Source organism: Carassius auratus, chromosome 22 (genome assembly GCF_003368295.1).
Source record: "Carassius auratus strain Wakin chromosome 22, ASM336829v1, whole genome shotgun sequence".
In the NCBI taxonomy this organism is placed as follows: Eukaryota; Metazoa; Chordata; class Actinopteri; order Cypriniformes; family Cyprinidae; genus Carassius; species Carassius auratus.
The window spans coordinates 31,625,538-31,633,756 of NC_039264.1; positions in this window are offsets into that span (position 1 = coordinate 31,625,538).

An 8,219-nucleotide genomic window follows, 5' to 3' on the forward strand; every position below is an offset into this window, starting at 1 on the left:
ACAGTATTGAGATTACTTTGGGGAGGGTAGTTTGGCAGTAATGAGTTTATCCCTGCATTCTGCTGCTGATAAGATGGCTGTCCCAGTGTACCATAGGTGAACAGTTTCTTTGGCTTGGCTGTCCTTTGGGATCTTCTGACTACCTCCACCTCCAATTGGTGTTCATCCTCCCCACTTGCATCCTGTCATGTTGCTCTTCCTCCACTTGATGTTCATCCTCCACTCTGAAGTCCTCAAGACCTCTGTCCTGTGTGTGTGATGTGTTCTGAACATGCTCCTGGGTGTCTATGCCTTCTCTGACAGAAGAGTGAAACTCAGGAGCTTCAGTCCTTAGCCTCTGATCAGTCTGAGGGTGATGCACTGCTTGATAATGCTCTGCCTGTTGGGATCTCACCAACCTGTAGCATGGAATCTGCTGGTAAGTGTATTCCTCATCAGAGCTGTCTGTGTTTTCTTCATGAGTATCTGCAATGGTTTGTTTCTGTTTTTTTAACTTTGTTTTTCCTTTTGAACATGGTGCAGGAAGTGTTTCCTCTAGTGGCAGTTCGTTCACTGGCAAAAGTAAGTTCCTGTGTAACACACGGAGGGTTTTGGGTCCCTTCTCAGGTTGCACCTTATAAACTGGTCCATTATCAACTCTCTCCACAACACGGTGTACTGTCTGCTCCCAGTAAGCGCGCAACTTCCCAGGCCCCCCTCTCTCTGACAGGTTTTTTACCAGCACTCGGTCGCCTGGCTGAAGAACAACACCCCTGACTGCTCTGTCATACTGACTCTTTCCTTTGGCTGACGATTTTTCACTGTTGTTTGCAGCAATTTCATATGCGGAACGCATCCTCTTTGCCCACTTCTGTGCATATGTCTGTCGATTAGATGACTCAGACTCTGTCTTTGGTGGGAACAGTAAGTCAACAGGTAAGCGTGGAGGTCGACCAAATAAGAGGAAGAATGGGGAAAAGCCGGTGGCCTCATGCCTTGTGCAGTTGTAGGCGTGCACGACATGGGGCAGGTGATCTTTCCACTGACTCTTTTTTTCCTCTTCCAGGGTACGCATCATCTGCAGAAGTGTGCGGTTCAGTCTCTCCACAGGATTACCTTGTGGGTGGTACGGTGTGGTTCTTGAATGACCAATACCAGCCAGCTGCTGTAACCTGTTGAACAAACTGTTCTCAAACTCCTTGCCCTGATCGTGGTGGAGCTTCTCCGGATAACCATAGCGAGGGATGAAGTCTTGAAATATCTTATCGGCTGCTGTTTTTCCCGATTTGTTCCTTGATGGGTATGCTTGAGCAAAGCGCGTGAAGTGGTCAACGAGGACCAGGATGTATTCATAGCCTTGGCTTTGCTCCAGGTGGAGATAGTCAATGCACACTAACTCAAATGGACTGCTTGTGGATATGTGTTCCATTGGCGCTCTCTGTGGAAGATTTGGGCGTTTCTGTTTAATGCAGCTGCATCTTTGTTTACATAGTCCTCTATTTCCTGCTGCATATTTGGGCCAATAAAAACTCTCGCGGCGAGATGAGATACTTTCTCTGCACCAACATGGCCCATGTCATTGTGGAGGGTCTTTAAGCACCAGAGGTTTCCACTTCTCAGGGAGGACAAGCTGCCTGTGTTGTTCAGTCCGCCTATAGAGAATCCCGTCATCCACTTCTAACTTATTCCATTCATACAGCAGTCTCCTTGTCTCTTTCCTCATGTTTCTTTTGTCCCTTTTGTTGGGAATCCAGTTTTGAAGTTTTAGGGAAATAACTTCTGAGATAGCAGATTCCTCTTGCTGTGCTGCCTGGATGTCTTCTGATGGAACACTGGAAAATACTCGCAGATGGCACAACCTCTGCACTTCCACCTTCCAGCTGCAAAGCTGGCAACCCAAGGTACGTCACCTTCTTGAAGGGCTTTGCTGCCTTGCCATACCGCAGACACAATCTCAGGTGACATGGTCTCCGTGTGGTCTTTCATGCCATCCTGAAGTTTCACAGGATACCTTGACAGTGTATCTGCGTCAGTGTTGATCTTCCCTGGCCTGTACTTAATATCGAAGTGAAAGTCGGCCAGTTCACCAACCCATCGGTGTCCAACGGCATTTAGTCTGGCAGTGCTAAGGACATATGTCAAAGGGTTTTTATCCGTGAAAACTGTGAATGTTGGAGCATAATACAAGTAATCACGAAACTTGTCACAAATGGGCCCACTTGAGAGCCAAGAACTCAAGTTTTCCGGAGTGGAGGTGGTAATTTCTCTCGGCAGGTGTAAGAGTTCTGGAACCCATACCCCAATGACCCGCAACTTGTTGTCCTGCCGCTGATATAGCACTGCTCCTAATCCTTCGTTGGACGCATCGGTGTGCAGTATGAATGGAAGGTTAAAGTTTGGATAAGCTAAGATGGGTGGATTCGTCAACATGTCAACTAGCTTGGCTACTACATCCCTGTGCTGTGCTCTCCATGTGATTGGGGTTCTGGATGGGAAGTTGTCCTTTATCTACTTTCTGAGCTCCAACTTTACTTTTGTTTATCTGATTTTTGGAGTGACTTCCGTCTGTTTTCCGTGGGTTTCTGTAATAGTTCAAACAGTGGCTTAGCAAGTCGAGAGAAGTCTTGGATAAAGGAGCGGTAGTACCCCAGAAACCCCAGCAGGGACTTGACATCTCCAACTGTGCGAGGCTCTTTTTCTTGAGTGCCATCACTGCTGCCAAATCCTGTGGATCAAATCTTGACTCCTTCCCCAGACACCAGTCGGGCCGAGGTAACGAACCTCTCTTTTAAACAACTCACACTTGTTGATCTAAGTTTGATGCCGTGTTCTCTCATGCGACTGAGAACTTGTCTGAGGTGATGTATGTGATCCTCAAAAGACGTTGAGTAACACAGCACATCGTCTAGGTATGGAGCACAGCATTCATCTCGAATACCTTCCAACACACCCTCAATACACCTCTGGAAAGCTGCAGGTGCGTTCGTCAAGCCAAATGGTATCCGTATCCATTCATACAACCCCCAGGGTGTACTGAAGGCTGTAAGGTGTCTGGATTCCTCGCTCACAAATCCTTGGTGGTACGCGCTGCCTTGATCCAGGATGGAGAACCATGTGTTGCCCCCCAAACTATCAAGAAGGTCTTGGATTCGGGGCAACGGATGACGATCTGGAATGGTCTTCTGGTTCAGGCCTCTGAAGTCTACACACAGCCGCAGACTCTGGTCTTTTTCCGCACACAAACAACCGGAGACGAATATGAAGACACAGATTTGCGGATCCAGCCTCTGTCTAGGAGATTCTGCACATACTCTTTCACCTCCTTATATAGGGGTTTAGGTATGGAGTTATAGCATCTTTGAACAGGGTTGTTGTCTACCACATTAATTTTTAGCTGTAAGTCAGGTATACAACCGATGCCTCCTTCTTCTTTTAAAAACACATCAGACTCCTCGAAAAGCATCTGGCGCACCATCTCCTGCTGCTGCTGATCAAGATGTTCTAATTTGACCGGGGGGTGCCACTTTTCTTGTGTGTGAGACTCTACTGAGCTGTTCGTTTCTGCTGCTGGCACCACTGCTTGGGCTAACCTGTGCGACACATGTGTAAGTATCACTTTTCGACTTTGCTGGTTGCTTAGCCGGGGAACAAAGATTGACTGGTTTGCTGTCAACCATTTCTTCTATACAGCCTAAGACTGTCCTTGGTGGCAGAAAAATGTCATGCTTGGTGGAGTTGCAGAATGGAGATTTTCACCGCTTTGGAGGCACCACCGGGCACATCAACTAATGCAGGAAATAGTTGTAATCCCTCCGGTAAGACACTTTCTAAGTTGGGTTCAAAAAGCATTGTTCCTCCCTGTGGCCATGATCTGACACGACACTTCAGTTCACATATTTGACTACTTGGAACTGTAAGACCTTTCTTCCCCACTCTGATGGTGTCATTTGCCGGCTTTGTTTTGGCTGGAGTATCACTAATTACGGACACAATAGTTTCAGCTGTATCTCGATGGAGCTTTAATGCCTCTGCTAGCAAATCACTAAGACTGACACTTTCTGGCTCTTCCCGACTCTCTAAAATAATTTCCTCTATCACATTGAACCCTAGCAACAGGCCACTAACACAGCTCTGACTCACTAGCATGGGTACATTAATGGCTACCTGACCATGTTTTACACTTTTGATTCCACCAATATTTCAGCCCACCCTTCAAAAGGTACATCTGTTCCATTAGCAGCTGTGATTCTGAGTGTATTATCTGGTAGTAGGTCTGTGAGTGGCTGGATTTTAATGTCAGGTAAATGTTCCTTTAGCCAAGACTTTTCCAGTATCGTAACCTGAGCTCCACTATCTAGTAGTGCATCAATCTGCACACCGTTGAGAGTACAGTTTAGCAAGCACTTTCTGCCTATCAGTTTTGCTAAATGTTTTCCTTTTCTTACTCTGTGCTTCGATAGTGATGGACAATGAGTGGGAGTTATGAAGTCATGGCTGGTTACGGAAGCAGGGGACTCTGGCTCTTGTTTGGTCACTGGTGGTCCCTCCCCAGTGACCCCATCACATTTCCCGCTGGCTTATGTTTTGACAGGCAGCCCACAGCTCTGTGCCCTTCCTGGCCACACCTGAAACAGTGGTTGCAGTTTGCAGTCCCTTGAGCTAAACATGACTTGCATTTTCCCCTTGTGACAGACTTGGGTGGTTGCACGGTACTTAACGGATGGGCCTGTGACGGCACTGGAGTACTGGCTGTAGGGGTGAGAGCCTTCTCTATAGTTTTTTGCTAAGGCAGAGACATGTGCTGTCAGTTCGTGTATAGCTGTGCGGTTAGCCTGGACTTCGGCTTGCGTTTGAAGAACGCTGGCTTGAACTTCAGCTGGAGGCTGGACTGCGTGTTGTCTCTCCCGTTGTTGTGTGGCATTGACTGTGACTGTTTTGGTTTTGTGTGTCTGACCTAGGCGTGCCTGTCTCTCAACCTCTTCACTAACTGACTTTGTCATTATCTCTAAGATGAAATCATCAGTTATACTTGTATTGGTAAGGAGGGGTTTAAGGTCTCGCCTTACATGTGCATATTTCTCACTTATCCCCTGATACAGCGAGTGAAGAAATACCCCATGGACAAGTTTGTCGTCATATTGAACTCTGAGCTACCTTGCTGAGAAGCAAACAATATTCTCTGTTTAAGCCCCATTAACCGGTACATGAACTGTTGTGGGCTTTCTCTGTCCTGTTGTTTGGTATTGCTAAGCTCCTGAAATAGCTCTGCACTACTCTTGTCTCGTAAGTGTGCTCTGAGGAAACGTTTAAGCTCAGCTACAGTTAACCCAACTTTGGTCGTCAGCATGTCTTTGAAAGTACCAGGCTTAATTATCTTTAGAACAGTACGAATTACTTCTGCCTCAGAGAAATTCTCAGATATCCCTTCATCAATCTGCCTACACAGTGAGCTATAGCTAACATCAGAATCTGAGTCAGAAATCTGGCCACTGTATATCTTGAATTCTCTTCGAGGCAGTAAAGCAGCAACATCTGTCAGCTTTATCACATCAGTTACCTGGCTGGCTACAACTGATAATTTGTCTGCCTTAACATTCACAACTGAAGGTGCCACTAATGATTCAGTCTCTGCCAGTAACTCACGTTGCTCTTCTGCAGCCGCTGGAGGTTGTTGCAGTTCAGTGATGAGATCATTGAAGACTAGCAGGCGGGTCATGCCTTGGTCCTCTTGACTTGCCAACTCGTTACCTTTTAAAAAGTCCACGATGAAGTCATAGAGTTCCACCTCCGTTGCATCATCCCCTGGTAGATCTTCCCCCACCTCATCCTTGATTGAGGCTGCCAGCTTGTGGAGTACATCTGTCTTGGCGGAGCTGATCAGCTGATGAAGCTGCCTCTGGATTCCCCTACGCAGTTCTTGTAGCGCAGACATCTCTTCCCCTCAGGAATCGTTGGTGTAGCACGTTGGTCCAGGAACTTGATGTCAGGTTCATTTATTGGTGATTAGCTGCCATCAGGACAAGGCGCTAATCCCGGACGAGCCCCCAAAATTGTTGCCCCCCTGGCCTGGTGAGTGTCAGGGGGATGATTGTGATTTTAAATCCTGTATATAGAAACAATGAGACGAAAACTTTAGCTTCTGTTCAGCTCAACTGCAGTATTTATTCTGCTTCCACAAAGGAAAAAATTATAATATTTGACTCCTTGAGATAATAAACAAAATGCTTGTTGTAGCATCAGGTATTTCACAATACTTTCAAGTATGTAAGATATCACAATATCTTCAGAAAATACCAAAATATACAATAGAATAATAATAACGGAAGCACAGTAAAATAAAACACCTTAATGTCCATACTTTTCATTGTGCTTCATTTAACATGAATTGTATATTGACCAGTTCAACAACAACATTTTTTCTTATTCTCATTTGGTTCTTGTAATAAACATTAGTTCCGTCAATTTACCAACACAAATTACAACATTTGCATCACTCTTAAAATCAACTACTCTGTTTAAACACAGGAAAACATTTAACATGATGTGTTATACACACATTAGCACTAAATGCATTTTCAGATCAGTTAACAACACTAAACGAGACCATTCGCGTTTCTATTGTTTACTTGGTTACTCATAACAACGGGTCCGCTAGCTTAGTATGGCAGTGTATAGCTGAACATCATGATTTTACACATTATGGCAAAACTACTCAACTCTAAACATTGCACGTACTCACTTACCGATTCACAACACTCTTATCTCTTATACTGAGATACATGCATACCATTTTGAGGAACATTAACCCACCTGTATATAGAAACAATGAGACGAAAACTTTAGCTTCTGTTCAGCTCAACTGCAGTATTTATTCTGCAGCATTTGTCTCATAATGGTTTTAAGTTCCTCCCGGTGCTCAGCGCCATCTAGTGACCTCTATAAGTATCAACCCACCATAGTAACAAGTACAATAAAATGAAATTGGCCTCTTCATACCTATTTAGTAAACATTATCACAAAAAAAAATATATATATATATATGGGTGTCTACTTTTCCCAGATTGTTCACCTCTTCGACAAATGGCTGTACAACAAAATGTACTAACTCAATTACCTTTATTTTTTTTATTTTTTTATCTCTTATGCCTAACTTTGAACACCCCTTTTAACCCTTTACATATGTCTGATGATTCAGGAGACGAGTCGGTGTCAGTGAAAATTGGAAATTCAGTCACTCTAAACTCTGGTCTTACTCAAATTATGGAGGATGACAAGATTCAGTGGGGGTTTTTAGATGATGCAAGAATATGGTTGTCTGGATATGAATACATTTTAATAGCTGAAATCAATAAACGGCCAGACAGCATGATTATATCTAATAATGCTCTTGATGGGAGATTCAGAGGCAGACTGAAGCTGGACAAACAAACTGGATCTCTTACCATCAGAAACACAATAATTCATCATGCTGGACGTTATAAACTGCAGACCAAATATATGAAGATCAATTTCTTTTTAACAGTCTATGGTGAGTTAAGAAAACATGTTTATGTTATATTAGCTGGATCTGATTTTTGAGGGGGTCATGACCCAGTAACCCCCATGCAAATTACGCATGATTGTCAATATATTGAACAGTATTAATCTATTTACTCCTGTTTCTGTTGTTCTTCATGTGTGTGTTTGGTGATACAGATGAAATATCAGTGATGGAGGGAGATTCACTCACTTTAAACTCTGATTTTACTGAAATGATGGATGATGATGATGAGTTTTGGAGGATTCAGTCGAAGGTTTTGACTGATGTTCAGATTGAGTGGAGGTTTTTAAAGACTTTAATAGCTAAAATCAATAGACGTGTTAACACAAGCACCGTATACGAGTATGTTCTCGATGGGAGATTCAGAGACCGACTGAAGCTGGACAATCAAACTGGATCTCTGACTATCACAAACATCACAACTGAAGATGCTGGAGATTATAAACTAAAGATAACTGGATCAAAACCGTCATCAATAACATTTAGAGTTTCTGTATTTAGTAAGTAGTGATTGTTTTCCCTGTCCTTCACATATGCTTGATATTAGCATTTATTAACTGAGCTGATCTCAGTTTGATGTTTTTATTCCTCAGACTCTGAACACTGTTGTGGTTCTACTGAAGCTGTGATCCGATTGGTCCTCTCTGCTCTGGTGGGCGTGGTTACTGTAATTCTTCTGGTTTATGACATCAGATCCTGA